This window comes from Elephas maximus, chromosome 17 (assembly GCF_024166365.1).
Source record: "Elephas maximus indicus isolate mEleMax1 chromosome 17, mEleMax1 primary haplotype, whole genome shotgun sequence".
Taxonomy (NCBI): domain Eukaryota; kingdom Metazoa; phylum Chordata; class Mammalia; order Proboscidea; family Elephantidae; genus Elephas; species Elephas maximus.
Window position 1 is genome coordinate 25,161,514 of NC_064835.1, and position 15,762 is coordinate 25,177,275.

General features: G+C 38.7%; 1 pseudogene; it reads right to left on the reverse strand.

Annotated features, from left to right (window-relative positions):
- Window positions 1–3,953: 3,953 nt before the first annotated feature.
- LOC126061122 (olfactory receptor 145-like) lies at window positions 3,954–4,565 on the reverse strand (annotated as a pseudogene).
- Between the last annotated feature and the right edge of the window lie 11,197 nt (window positions 4,566–15,762).

Consider the following 15,762-nt stretch of genomic DNA (forward strand, 5'->3'; position numbering starts at 1 on the left):
AAGACCACTATTATAAGAACTTGAGAAATAGTTTAAACTGAGAAGAAAACATTCTTTCATGGTTATAAGAGGTGGGGAGGAAGGGTGGGAGAGGAGCATTCAGTAACTAGACAGTAGATAAGAACTACTTTAGGTGAAGGGAAAGACAACATATAATACAGGGGAGGTCAGCACAATTGGACTAAACCAAAAGCAGTTTCCTGAATAAACAGAATGCTTTGAAGGCCAGCGTAGCAGGATCAGGGGTGTGGGGACCATGGTTTCAGGGGACATCTAAGTCAATTGTCATAACAAAATCTATTAAGAAAACATTCTGCATCCCACTTTGAAGAGTGGTGTCTGGGGTCTTAAACACTAGCAAGCAGCCATCTAAGATGCATCAATTGGTCTCAACCCCCCTGGGTCAAAGAAGAATGAAGAACACCAAGGACACAAGACGATCACGAACCCAAGAGACAGAAAGGGCCACATGAACCAGAGAGTACATCATCCTGAGACCAGAAGAACTAGATGGTGCCTGGCTACAAACGATGACTGCCCTGACAGGGAACACAACAGAGAACCCCTGAGGGAGCAGGAGAGCAGCGGGATGCAGAACCCAAATTCTCATAAGACCAGACTTAATGGTCTGACTGAGACTGGAAGGACCCCAGTGGTCACAGCCTCCAGAGCTTCTGTTGGCCCAGGACCGGAACCATTCCCGAAGCCAAGTCTTCAGACATGGATTGGACTGGACAATGAGTTGGAGAGAGATGCTGGTGAGGAGTGAGCTTCCTGGATCAGGTGGACACTTGAGAATATATTGGCATCTCCTGCCTAGGGGGGCGATGAGAGGGTAGAGGGTGTTAGAAGCTGATGAAATGGACATGTAAAGAGAGTGGAGGGAGAGAGTGGGCTGCCTTCTTGCGGGGAGAGTAATTGGGAGTGTGTAGTAAGGTGTATATGGTTTTAGTGTGAGGGACTGACTTGATTTGTAAACTTTCACTTAAAGCACAATAAAAATTATAAAAAAAAAAGATGAATGGATAAACAAAACGTGGTTTATACATACAATGGAATACACTCAGCCAGTAGGAGAAAGGAAGTCTTGATACATACTATGGTATGGATGGAACCTGAAGACATTATACTGAGTAAAATAAATCAATCACAGAAGGACAAATATTGTATGATCTCATTTATATAAAAAGACAAAAAAAGAAAAATATATAGAGGCCAAAGTTTATTAGTGGATACCAGAGGAGGAGAAGATACGGAGAAAGGGGCCTAACGTTAATGGAAAAATTGCATGGATTAGGTTGTACAGCCAAATACTATAATTGCTGTCAATAAGTTGTACACCTGTAAAATGATGAAATGGCAAAATTTGTGTCATAGATATATTTATAAAAATGACAAAAAGAAACAGCAGCTGCTAAGGCTTCTTATATATGACAAAACACTTCATGGGATTGGATTCCTTGAGTTAGAGTTTGAGGGCCATGGTTTCATTAGGCATCCCAGTTAAGTGGACTAATAATAAGCTTAGTACTCCTAGTATAACTCCTAGTTCATTGCATAGTGTTTGGGGTCTTAAAAACTTGCAAGCTGCCATCCAAGGCACAACAATTGATCTCTATTCACATGGAGCAAGAGAAGAAGGTGAGTCAGGAACAGGAGGAAAATATGGAATGTCTGGCTAATTGGCCCCATGAACAACTGCCTTCTTTTCATGGGACCGGAAGTACTAGATAGTGCCTGGCTACCATTACTGAATATTTTAATCAATGATTCTATAGAAGAATACTGATCAAACGGGGAACATGTGGAATAAAACTTCAAATTCTCACGGACTCTAGACTTTCTGGAGCCATGGAGGGTGAAGGAATTCCTAAACTATTGCCCTGAGATATTTTTGGCTTAAACCTTCAACCAAAAATATCCCCTGGTGTCACCTTAAAACCAAACACTACTTTAGCTTAACTACTAAAAAAAAATTCTACCTGAAGCATTAAGCCCTTTTAAGAACTATCTATATGGGATAAAATGGACAACACCTATTTGAAAGGTTAGATAGGAACCTTAGGGGGAAATGAGATTATGTTAATGAGGGGAGAACAACTCAGAAAAGGAGGGGGAGAATGGTTGCACAACTAGAAAAATATAATCAATGTCACTAAATTGTACATTTATGATTTTTTGTTGGTGTATGTTTTGCTGTATATTCCCAATAAAATAAATAAAATTTAGGAAAAAGAAAATAAACAGGAAAAATGCTTATTTTCAATTATAATTCCTATATCAGCTCTAATTTGAGTTTTGTACAGCCTAAAATCCACATGGGCATAACACATCAAAGCCACGACAAAAGGTGCAATTTAATTCTTCCCAGGTTCTCCTGCTTTCTGAATTTAAAATCTCTCTAATATCAAATAACCTAAGTCTTTTTCCTACTCATAAAAATTCTGAGATCTCCATAATGTGTCCAAGAGTTTCTAGAAGGGAGAGGGTAGGAACTTTCATTGTCTCATATTTTGCTTTCTAAATTTCTGCTTTCCAACTTTTTTTTTTTTTTTAACTTTAGTTTCAATCACCACTCATTATTTTATCTCTTAAAGTTGCTGTGCTCTCATTACCGGAATCCCCACAAATTTGTCTACACCTTTTTCTCCTTCATTCCCCAAAACACTACTAAGAGTCTATGATCATTGTGCACTACAAGTTTATCAAAGCTTTTTGTACATTGTAGGTTAATTGCACTACTCAGCAGAACAGGGTACAAAAAGGTGAAATCTTTCTCTGAAACCTCATTGACAATTCCCTACACAGGAGCCTCTTATTTGTTGACCATGTATCTCTTTTGTCCTGGTCTAATGACATGTTTCTGGACCTCTTTCTCTCCCATGTCCTCTATTTCTGAAATAAAAACACCTGCAAGTATCTCACTTCATTTTATTTTTCAGAAAAACAGTCAGTATCTTTTGGGGTCATTCATCTCCCAACTCTATGTTCCCAATCAGCATTCTCCCCCAACCAAAAAGAACCAGCAAAGAGTTTTCCAAAAGAAAATCAAAAACAAAGCACTACCTGCCCTGAGGGAAAGTTACGTATCCTCCTGGAATAAAACACAGTCAACTTTCACCAAAACAGGATTGCTTTCTCATATTTCATGTTCACTGAAATTAAATAAATAAATAAATAAAATGAAGTAGAAACAAAGTATAGAACAAAGTAGATTTGAAATCAGTAGGCTAAGACTTTACTCTTGGCTTTTTTCATTAAGAAGCTTTGTGACTCTAAGTAAATCATTAACCCCTCTGAGCCTAAGTTTCTCATCCATGCAATAATTATAGATATAGGATCAACTATGTGTTAGTATTGGTGTAGAAAGGTATATAAGTAAACTCTGTCAAAAGAAGCTTAGTGTATAGTGCATAGTGCATACCTACAGAGTGAGATGTATTTGGGAGTGTCCATGGAACATTTGATCTCTGTGAAGTGGTGACATATGAAGGACACGTGTTGCTGCCCTGTGGAGGACGGAAAGACAGGAAAAGAATGATTATCTGACTCATGTATCCAGTGAAACATTACAATTTCCTAATAAGAGCCCTTCACTACAAAGGTATAAGGTCACCTTAAAATTGCTTTATTGGATCATTCACAGATTCATTAATATTTTTCCAAGAGAAAAAAAAATTCAGATTTACAGTAAAAAATACAGTGATGATAAATTCCTTCCTAAATGTTCTTCTTATACAAGAGAAAATGTGAGAATAAGAAGGAATTATGCAAATGTTGAGTGAGTGAAAATTAATCCCCAACAAAAGTGGAAATAATATTGAAAAAAAGACAAATACTACTCACAAGGGTAAGAAAAAAGTAAGATAAGAATAATGCCACCAAAAATACTCAAACTAAACCTGCAGAGCCTCCCTGTCCTCTAACTACTTGCACAGAGATACTGTTTTTGATCAAAACCTTTCCCTACTCAAGAATTTCCTCCAGGCAAGTTTAATATCTCTATTTCTCAAGCTATTGACTAAGGGATTCGTCATGGGAACCACACTGGTGTAAAACACAGAAGAGATTTTTCCCTCATTCACAGACCCTACAGAAGATGGTTTGAGATATATGAACGCACCTGATCCAAAGAAAAGGGAAACAGTATTATGAGGGAACTTCAGGTACTGAAGGCTTTGAACTGCCCTCAGTGGAATTGATGCAAAGGATGCTAGAGTGAATGAAACCATAAGAGATAAAGATGGTAAGACTTGGCAAGGTAATGTTGATGCCCACCACAATAAAAACCACAAGCCCATTGACGTGGGTGCTGGTGCAAGAGAACTGGAGCAGAGGGAGAAAAAAAAAAAAAAAAAGAGGGAGAAGGTCGCAAAAATAACGGTTGATGGTGTTGGCATCACAGAAGGTCAGTCTCAGCATGCATCCAGTGTGGGCCATAGCACCAGAAAAGGCCATCAAGTATGAACCAAAAATAAGGTTGAAACATACTTTAGGGACATGGCAATGTTATACAAAAGTGGATGACAAATGGCCACATAGTGACCATAGGCCAACGATGTCAAAACATAGCATTCCGAAATGATAAAAAAAAAGGAGAAAGTAAAGTTGCGTCAAGCACCCCTTGTAGGAGACACTATACTTCTTTGATATGAAGTTCATTAGCATTTTGGTGTAAACACAGAAGAATAACACAGGTCTATGAAGGACAAGTTAAAGAGGAAAAAGTACATGGGTGTATGAAGGTGAGAAATCAGCCCCTTAGAGTTATCAGGCCCAAGTTTTCCAATACAGTGATCATATACATTACTAGAAACAGGGAGAACAAAGGGAATTGGAGATCTGGTTGGCCTGTTAATCCCATCAGAATGAATTTTGTCACAAAAGAACCACTTCCAGTAGCCATTTTTCTGTAGGATTGCCTGTGGGTGGGGACAAGAGAAAGGAGTTGCATTAGATGGCAATCAGAATTTCCCACAATATCTCCTCCCCCAAGAGTGGGATATATGCAGGGAATGTTTGAGACTAACCCAACCTGGGCCCATACAATCAGCCTTTACCACTACCAAGATACACAGTGACACTGACCTTCCATTTTTAGTCTTTATAAGCTAAAAATGGCAAAGATTACCTCCAACATTGTCTACTCACAGGATGTCAGTGTTGCCTTACGCAACATGACAACAGGAAAAACCAAGAAATAGAAAGATGGCCAGGACAGAATTGCCTCCCTCTTCTCATTTTTTTTTTTTTTTCTCATTATTTCTTCACTCACAGGAGTCCTCCTCTCACCAGTAAAATTGGAGACAGAGGCCCTAGTATCACAGTGCTGGCTTCTCATGCAGATTAGACCTTCCAAGTTGAGGCCATGAACATTGTTTCTATTTCGAAACTAAGAAACTAGAATCTAAGAGAGGTCCTGTAAGTGCCTCATGTCACAGATTCTTCTATCTACATTTGGACTGCAGAAAATGGGTAACAATGGGTATATCATAGATCCTAGGACTTTCTTTGAAAACAAGCAGGACGTTAACATGGAAGGAATCAGGAACTCACCTCCTTACCAGAAAACATGTGTGATTCTTTATCGATTTTCATTGTTGTTTTTTTTTGTTGTTTACTCCTGTGGTCCTAGAAATGAAATTTCAAGCTCTGAGGTTTTGCTTCCTCTGATTCTAACAGTGTATTGCCCAGGATTATTTTCTGAAATCTCCTTTTTTTTTTTTTTTTTTTGAGCAACAGGTGATATTTTCTAATGTTAATACTGAGCGTTCTCAAACAACAGGGAAAATAATCATAATTATTATCACCATTTCCACTCAATGAAACTCAGATGATTTACTATAACTTAACTGATGTAATGCACTTGATTATAAACAGGCTACAACTGGCCCAGTCTCTTCCCTAGGGAACAGATTCTATAAGTAAGAGGGGAGTAAGTGGATTGTATTTACACCCTACACCCGGATCTGTCTTTAGTTCTTGAAGGATCAGTGTTTACTCAAATTTTCAACTCACTCAAGGGATTAAACACCCCTCAGTGCAGAGCCAAAAAGAAACTCCCATAATCCCTATCATCTTTATCTCTTCAGGGAAATCTATTGTATTGTTTTCTTTCCTCTTCTTTGCAAATCCGAAAGGGAGATTTTGCTACAAGGTTCTTCTATTTCATAAATAATGCTAAATGTACAGGTTTGCAATACCTGCCTTCAGTTGTTGTCTCTCCTGGGATGTCCTCAAATCAGTTTTTAGTTTGTTACCTCCCTTGCAAAGTGCTTGCTTTCAACACTTACTGGAAATTTCTACATGAAAGTCCTGCTCGGCCCTTAAACAATTCAATAACTGAGTTCGTCAACCTCTCCTCCTCATCATCACACTTAAGAATGCGGGCTATGAGTGAGAGTGCACATGTATGAATCCCATCTCCATATGCGCTAATTATCACACCTTGGGCAGTTGACTTAAACTCTCTACGCCTCAGGTTAATCATTAATAAAACAGGGCTGGTAATAATAACACCTTTCTCACTGGGTTGTTGTGACAATTAAATGAGCTACTATAAACAAAATGCTTAGAGTACTGCCTAGCTCATGCTAAATAGTCAATAAATAGTCTTTGTGTTCTCATAAAAAAAAAAAAAAATGCGCCTGGTAAAGCCTCCAGCATAACACTCATCAGACATATTTCTCCTTTTCTGCTTATTTCCGTGTTTCCTTAGAAACTATAAGCTCTATAGGGACAAAGACCACTTCTGTCTTGTTTACTATTTTACTTTGGGGGTAAGACAAGTGCAGATTATATAGTAGGCACTCAATAAATATTAGTGAGAATTAAGTTGTTTTCAGGATAAAGGCTTAAATATACTTTCTGCATATCTCCTCTGCCAGGTAAGAGAGTCCATCACCACAGTGCATGCCATCCCTTTCCCACAGACACTACCCACATTCAGGTACTTTTTCTGTTTAAACTGAAACAGGTTACAGAATTGTGTAGTCCCTAACAGTTATTTAGCATATCCCCAAGTATCTCTCTAGTTTATCCATCTCTGCTGTTGCCAAAATAATCTCTGAAAGCACAACTCTGTCTCCCCCTAGCTCAGGAATTTTCTAAGGTTCTTCATTATCTCTGGAAATATGAATCTGTGCAATAAACATTTAAGACCCCAAAACTATGCTTCGGCCTTGGCAATAATGAAAATTTAAATCGAGTCTAAGTTCAGTTTGATGAGAAGCGAGGAAAGAAATGTTCTGACTGATTAAAGTATTTTTACTAAATTAAGTATTGTGCAAACTCTTACTGTTACCAAAAAACATGGATTCGAGCTGCCTGCTGCAAGGCCGGTACTGAGACAGGGTGACGTAAAGAGCAAGCGGGCTTTATTGTATACTGGTATAAAAGAGACAGAGGGGAATGGCCTTCTCAACGATCTGTCTGTTTGCTGGAGATGGACTGGAGGGTTTTATACGGTGAGTGCTTAGGCTTAAAAAATCTGGAGAATGACAGTTCTCCTTTTGGGGGGGGGGGCGCGTATTGATCACACCTCAGACATGTTGACCTTCTGTGGTTATTCTTTGCAGGTCCTCTAATGCCATCCTGATTTCTGTCACAAGATGGGCCCCCATTGTCTGCTTGTCTCATCCCAGATCTTATTGATTGCTGTTCTGCTTGCTCAAGAGGAACATCGGTTAATTTTAAACTTTATAGAATCATGGAGAAAGGGAGAAGGAAGGGAGGAAACAAACCTCAAATCACAAAATCACTGGGGTATGTAAAAGCTAACTATGCAAGGCATGCAGAAACAATGCTCCAATTCCCAGGACTTTAGGCCCCTACAATCCCTTTCTCATGCTGCACCTTTCATTACCCTTCTCAGAAAATATAAGAGAGGGAATGTTGGAGAATGTTTACAATTCAAGAACCAAAAAGGGGATAATGAACAAAGAGCACTAACCATGTAAACCAAACATTACACCTAAAATTGAAATTAAAATCTGCACAAGCTCTCCTTAACTAATTATTAACAGTAAATTGCAGTTCTACACTTCAATGTTTCCTGAAAAGGAATAAGTATCTCCCCATGATATTCATCTGTTAAAATCATATATTTTTCATTTAATATTGCAGGAATGCAAACCGAAACCCATGTTATCAGTTAGTAAGTTCCTAGCTTCCAGTTACAGACTGCTGGATTAAAACCCTTCTTAAAATAAGGACTTAGTTTGCTCACATAACAATAAATCTAGAGGTAGTGTCTGAGGGCTGGTTCAGTAACTCAGCATTCTCCATTCTCATCTAGAACCCAGACTCTTTCATCCCATTGTGCTCATCCTTTGATTTTAGCTCTCAAGTTTGTCACCAGTTCTCACCAAATAGCTACCATAGCTCCAACAATCACTTTTTCACACAATTCTATGGATATAAGAAATCAAGAGAACAAGGCAAGAGAACTCCCCTCACATGTCACTCTCTTTCGCAATGCAGTACATTTTCTCCAAAAACCAATACATGACTTCCCATATGTTTCTTCAGTCAGAACTATATAAAGCATGGCAAACCTAAACCTCAACATAAACTGGCCAAACAAGCAACTCCTATTTCAGTCTCTACTTTGAGATTTTCTAGCATTTGGGAAAAGAAAGGAAGGAATGTATATTGAATAGGGCAACAGCATTGTCTGTCACAATCAAGAAGGTTGTGAAAAATGTTTGTACAGCATATTATAGTTCATGAAGTTATGTTCTACATCCTAGTTTGATGAGTAGTGTCTGGGGTCTTAAAAGCTTGCAAGCGGCCATCTAAGATACACCTAAGAGATTACTGGTCAGCAAAAAAAAAAACAAACAAAGACTCAGATAAGAAACTAGTCTACAGAACAAACAGCCTACAAGAACCATGGCCTCATCTCCCCTGAGACCAGAAGAACTAGATAGTGACCGGCTACCACTACCAGGTGTCCTAATCATGGCCACAATAGATGGACCCTGATGGAATGGAAGAAAAATGTGGAACAGAAACTCAAATTCCTAAAAAAAAGAAAAAAAGCAGACATACTGGACTGGTTGAGACTGGATGATTCCCTGAGACTCTTGTCCTAAATTACTCTTCAGACTTTGAACAGACACTAACCCCTGAGGTCACATTTCACCTTTTAGCTAAATAACAAATTGGCTCAAAAAATGTTGAATATCCACTGTAAGTACTGTGCTCCTTTAAAAAAGTCACCTTTATGAGACCAAACAGTAAAAAATTACTTTAAATGATGAGAATGTAAGGGCGTAGGAAACTGGTTTAATGGAAATAGAACAACCAGAACATAAATAATAAGAATGTTCAAACACTGTGAAGAATATAACCAATGCCACTGAAAACCTTTTGTAGATATTGTTGAATGGGAACCAAAACTGCTGTGTAAAACTTTACCAAAAACACAATAAAATATTATTTAAAAAAATGTTTGTTGAGGAGGGGGCCAAGATGGCTGACTAGGTAGAAGCTACCTCGGATCCCTTTTGCAACAAAGACTTGGAAAAACAAGTGAATCGATCACATACATGACAATCTATGAACCCTGATCATCAAACATAGATCTAAAGAGTTGACCTGAGTGACAGGGGAGCAAAAAGCTGCACCCTAAAACAGCGACCGCTTCTGGAACCTGCGATCCACGCCACAGCCTTGAGCCCTCGAAGTTCCCGGATGCAGAGTGGCGGGTCTGACTGCGGCTTCCTGAGGCGGGGCAGGATTGGGACACAGCTCTAACCCCTAGCCTCCTGGGGTAACCTCTGTAGAGACTCAGCCAGCACAAGCAGGCTGCACACTGATGGGGCTAAACAGAGAATGAGAAACCACAGGGAAGCAGCGACTGTTTTCAGAGCCTGGAGCCAGCGTCCCAGTCAGAAAACCTTGGCGCTGGGCTTTGGACTGGGCTCACGGCATCCTGAGATGGCGCAAACACGGGACGCAGCCCTAGCCTTCTGAAGTGACCTCAGGGGAAGCTCAGCCAGAGCAGACAGGCAGTGCAAAGACGCGGCTGAAAGGAGGAGAAGTCACCGGGAGGCAGCAACTGGTTTTGGAGCCTGGAGTGCGGTGTCCCAGCCAGGGAATCTTGGCTCTAGGCTTTGGATTGGGAGCAGAGGAACTGACCACGGCTTCTGATACAGTGCTTCTGCTGTCTCAGCTTCTGAAACAGCACAAGCACAGGACGTGAGCCTGACCCTCAGGGGCAATCTCCACCCAGCCAGTGCACAAAGGCTACACGCCCCTCGGGAATCTCAGATAAAACAGTCATCATCAAGCAAGATAAGTAACTTTGTCTATATTCCTGGGTGCTACTCTCTCCTATATCTCTGATCCCTCCCCTCCCCTTCCCAGGAGGCTTCATTAACATTCGAATTTCCTGGGCCAGAGAGTGAAGTGCTCTGCGGTTTGTTTGTTTGTTTGTTTTTTGTCTTTTCCTAACCCATTCTCCTGGCCTGAGAGAAGCAGCTACAAAAAGCTCAGGGACCAAAAAACCCTTCCCTGACTTCCAGAAATTGGAATAAAAATACAGAACTAGCTCCAGCCAAGTATATGAGATCCACAGTCTTGGGCTTTCATTCCTACAGGGAACAAGGTGGATATTATAATACAAAGGCAATTCTGATAGTGATCTGACTGTAATTGTTTTAGCAAAGACTTAATGCAAAGACAAATTTTTTCAGGTCCCATATCTCTACCTATAAAACAGAGCCCTCACTGACCCGCAACGGGGAACTGAGGGCTGAAGCTCCACCCAAACCACCTAGCCTCCTGCCAAAGAGGTCTGAGGATAATGACACCTACCAATTTGTAGAGGTACATGCATTGGGTGCTTAAGGTACAGCTGCAGAGCCCACCCACCAAAGTGCTTTAGGAACAGAGATACACCTACCTCACTGGCACTTGGGTGAAGTCTGTCAGCATCCTGCCCCCCCTGGAGTGTGACCCCCTGCTGCTACTAGAATCTGGTGCACACAACCACCACCACTACTCCTCTAAGTGAATAGGTGACAGTCTACGCCACACACTTGGTGACCCAAAATCAGATTCTACTCAAGAATAGTGAATGGACTCTTAGGCTTACATACCTAGTAAAAGCTCAAACCAGCTGGTAATAGGACATACGTGATTCAAAGGCTACAACAATCAAGACGGTGCAATCTAGTAGACCATCTGTGTATATTGAAAGAAAACAAAACAAGACTCAGTGAGTAAATATAAAGTAAAACATGACAATATCTTATACATGGCTGAGAGACAGCAGTTGATATTAAACCATATAAAGAAGCAGCTCGTGATTGCTTCTACAACTCCCCAAATTAGAGAATCAAAATCTTTCCCAAATGAAGAGGCAATCCTGGAATTGCCAGATGCAGAATATAAAAAACTAATTTACAGAATGCTTCAAGACATCGGGGATGACTTCAGAAATGAAATAAGGCAATCTACAGAAAAAGCCAATGAACACACTGATAAAGCAGTTGAAGAACTCAAAAAGATTATTCAAGAACATAGTGGAAAAAATAATAAGCTGCAAGAATCCATAGAAAGACAGCATTCAGAAATCCAAAAGATTAAAATTACAGAATTAGACAACTCAAGAGGAAGTCAGAGGAGCCGAATCAAGGAGCTGGAATGCAGAGTGGGGGAGGTGGAGGATAAGGCAATTGACACTGATATAGTTGAAGATAAATCAGGTAAAAGTATTAAAAACAAAATGAAAAAAACCTAAGAATCATGTGGGACTCTATCAAGAAGAATAACTTGCTTGTGATTGGAGTTCCAGAACAGGGAGAGATAACAGCAAATACAGGGAGAACAGTTGAAGATCTGTTGGCAGAAAACTTCCCTGACATCATGAAAGATGAAAGGATATCTATCCAAGATGCTCATCGAACCCCATTTAAGATTGAACCAAAAAGAAAATCACCAAGACATATTATTATCAAACTTGCCAAAACCTAAGATAAAGAGAAAATTTTAAAAACAGCCAGGGATAAAAGAAACATCTCCTACAAAGAAGAATCAATACGAATAAGTTCAGACTACTCAGCAGAAACCATGCAGTCAAGAAGGCAACAGGATGACATATATAGAGCACTGAAGGAGAAAAACTGCCAGCCAAGGATCATATATCCAGCAAAACTCTCTCTCAAATATGAAGGTGAAATTAAAACATTTACAGATAAACACAAGCTTAGAGAATTTGCAAAAACCAAACCAAAGCTACAAGAAATACTAAAGGAAATTGTTTGATCAGAAAATCAATAATATCAGATACCAGCACAACACAAGGTCACAGAACAGAACATCCTGATATCAACTCAAATAGGGAAATCACAAAAACAAATTAACATTATTTTCAAAAAGAAAAAAATGCTCAAAACAGGGAATTATTGAAGTCATTACGTAAATGATCACCATAATGAAAAAGAGGGACTAAACACAGGAGGCATAGAAGTGCCATATGGAGAGGGAAACAAGGCAATATAGGACAATACAAGTTAGGTTTTTATTTAGATAAATAGGTGTAAATATTAAGGTAACCACAAAGAGGTCTAAACAATTCCATAACTCAAAATAAAAACCAAGAAAAACGTAATGACTCACCAAACAAAAATTCAACTACTATGAAAATGAGGAACACCCAATTAAAAAAAAAAAAAAATCTCAGCACAAAAAAGTAAGTGGAAAAATGAAATTGTCAACAATACACACCAAAAGGCATCAAAATGACAGCACTAAACACATAAAAAAAAATACTTATGTATAATTATGCTGAATGTAAATGGACTAAATGCACCAGTAAAGAGACAGAGAGTCTCAGACTGGATAAAGAAACATGATCCATCTATATGCTGCCTACAAGAGACACACCTTAGACTTAGAGACACAAACTAACTAAAACTCAAAGGATGGAAAAAATATATATATCAACAAACAATAAGCAAAAAAAGCAGAAGTACTAAAAAAATAGCAATATTAATTTCTGACAAAATAGACTTTATAGTTAAATCCACCACAAAGGATAAAAAGAGGACACTACATAATGATTAAAGGGACAATTGACCAGGAAGATATAACCACATTAAATATTTATGCACCCAATGACAGGGCTGCAAGATACATAAATCAAACTTTAACAGAACTGAAAAGTGAGATAGACACCTCCACAATTATAGTAGGAGACTTCAACACACCACTTTCAGAGAAGGACAGGACATCCAGTAAGAAGCTCAATAGAGACACGGAAGACCTAATTACAACAATCAACCAACTTGACCTCATTGACTTATACAGAGCTCTCCACCCAACTGCTGCAAAGTACACTTTTTTTTCTAGCGCACATGGAACATTCTCTAGAATAGACCACATATTAGGTCATAAAACAAACCTTTGCAGAATCCAAAACATCGAAATATTACAAAGCATCTTCTCAGACTCCAAGGCAATAAAAGTAGAAATCAATAACAGAAAAACTAGGGAAAAGAAATCAAATACTTGGAAACTGAACAATACCCTCCTGAAAAAAGACTGGGTTATAGAAGACATCAAGGAGGGAATAAGGAAATTCATAGAATGCAACGAGAATGAAAATACTTCCTATCAAAACCTCTGGGACACAGCAAAAGCAGTGCTCAGAGGCCAATCTATATCGATAAATGCACACATACAAAAAGAAGAAAGAGCCAAAAGCAGAGAACTGTCCATACAACTTGAACAAATAGAAAGTGAGCAACAAAAGAATCCATCAGGCACCAGAAGAAAAGGAATAACAAAAATTAGAGCTGAACTAAATGAATTAGAGAACAGAAAAACAATTGAAAGAATTAATAAAGCCAAAAGCTGGTTCTTTGAAAAAATTAACAAAATTGATAAACCATTGGCCAGACTGACTGAAGAAATACAGGAAAGGAAACAAATAATCCAAATAAGAAGTGGGATGGGCCACATCACAACAGACCCAATTGAAATTAAAAGAATCATGTCAGATTATTACGAAAAATTGCACTCTAACAGATTTGCAAACCTAGAAGAAATGGATGAATTCCTAGAAAAACACTACCTACCTAAACCAGCACAATCAGAAGTAGAACAACTAAATAGACCCATAACAAAAAAAGAGATTGAAACGGTAATCAAAAAACTCCCAACAAAAAAAAGCCCTGGCCCGATGGCTTCACTGCAGACAGAGTTCTACCAAACTTCCAGAGAAGAGTTAACACCACTACTACTGAAGGTGTTTCAAAGCATAGAAAATGAAGGAATACTACCTAACTCATTCTATGAAGCCACCATATCCCTGATACCAAAACCAGGTAAAGACACCACAAAAAAAGAAAATTACAGACCTATATCCCTCATGGACATAGATGCAAAAATCCTCAACAAAATTCTAGCCAATAGAATTCAACAACATATCAAAAAAAAATAATCCACCAGGACCAAGTGGGATTTATACCAGGTATGCAAGGTTGGTTTAATATTAGAAAAACCATTAATGTAATCCACCATATAAATAAAACGAAAGACAAAAACCACATGATCTTTTCAATAGATGCAAAAAAGGTATTTGACAAAGTCCAACACCCATTCATCATAAAAACTCTCAGCAAAATAGAAATTGAAGGAAAATTCCTCAACATAATAAAGGGCATCTATACAAAGCCAATAGTCAACATCATTCTAAATGGGGAAAGTCTGAAAGCATTTCCCTTGAAAAAGGGAACCAGACAAGGATGCCCTTTATCACTGCTGTTATTCAACATTGTGCTAGAAGTCCTAGCCAGGGCAATTAGGCTAGACAAAGAAATAAAGGGCATCTGGATTGGCGAGGAAGAAGTCAAATTATCTCTATTTGCAGATGACATGATCTTATACACAGAAAACCCTAAGGAATTCCCCAGAAAACTACTGAAACTAATAGAAGAGTTTGGCAGAGTCTCAGGTTATAAGATAAACATACAAAAATCACTTGGATTCTTTTACATCAACAAAAAGAACATCGAAGAGGAAATCACCAAATCAATACCATTCACAGTAGCCCCCAAGAAGATAAAATATTTAGGAATAAATCTTACCAAAGATGTAAAAGACCTATACAAAGAAAACTGCAAAGTACTAGTGCAAGAAACTAAAAGGGACCTACAAAAGTGGAAAAACATACCATGCTCATGCATAGGAAGACTTAACATAGTAAAAATGTCTATTCTACTAAAACCCATCTATACACACAATGCACTTCCGATCCAAATTCCAAAGACATTTTTTAATGTGATAGAGAAACAAACCACCAACTTCATATGGAAGGGAAAGAAGCCCCAGATAAGTAAAGCATCACTGAAAAAGAAGAAGAAAGTGGGAGGCTTCACTCTACCTGATTTTAGAACATATTACACAGCCACAGTAGTCAAAACAGCCTGGTACTGGTACAACAACAGGCACATAGACCAATGGAACAGAATTGAGAACCCAGATATAAATCCATCCACATATGAGCAGCTGATATTAGACAAAGGCCCAGTCTGTTAATTGGGGAAAAGACAGTCTTTTTAACAAATGGTGCTGGCATAACTGGATATCCATTTGCAAAAAAATGAACCAGGACACATACCTCACACCATGCACAAAAACTAACTCCAAGTGGATCAAAGACCTAAACATAAAGACTAAAACGATAAAGATCATGGAAGAAAAAAATAGGAACAACCTCAGGAGCCCTAAACAAGGCATAAACAGAATACA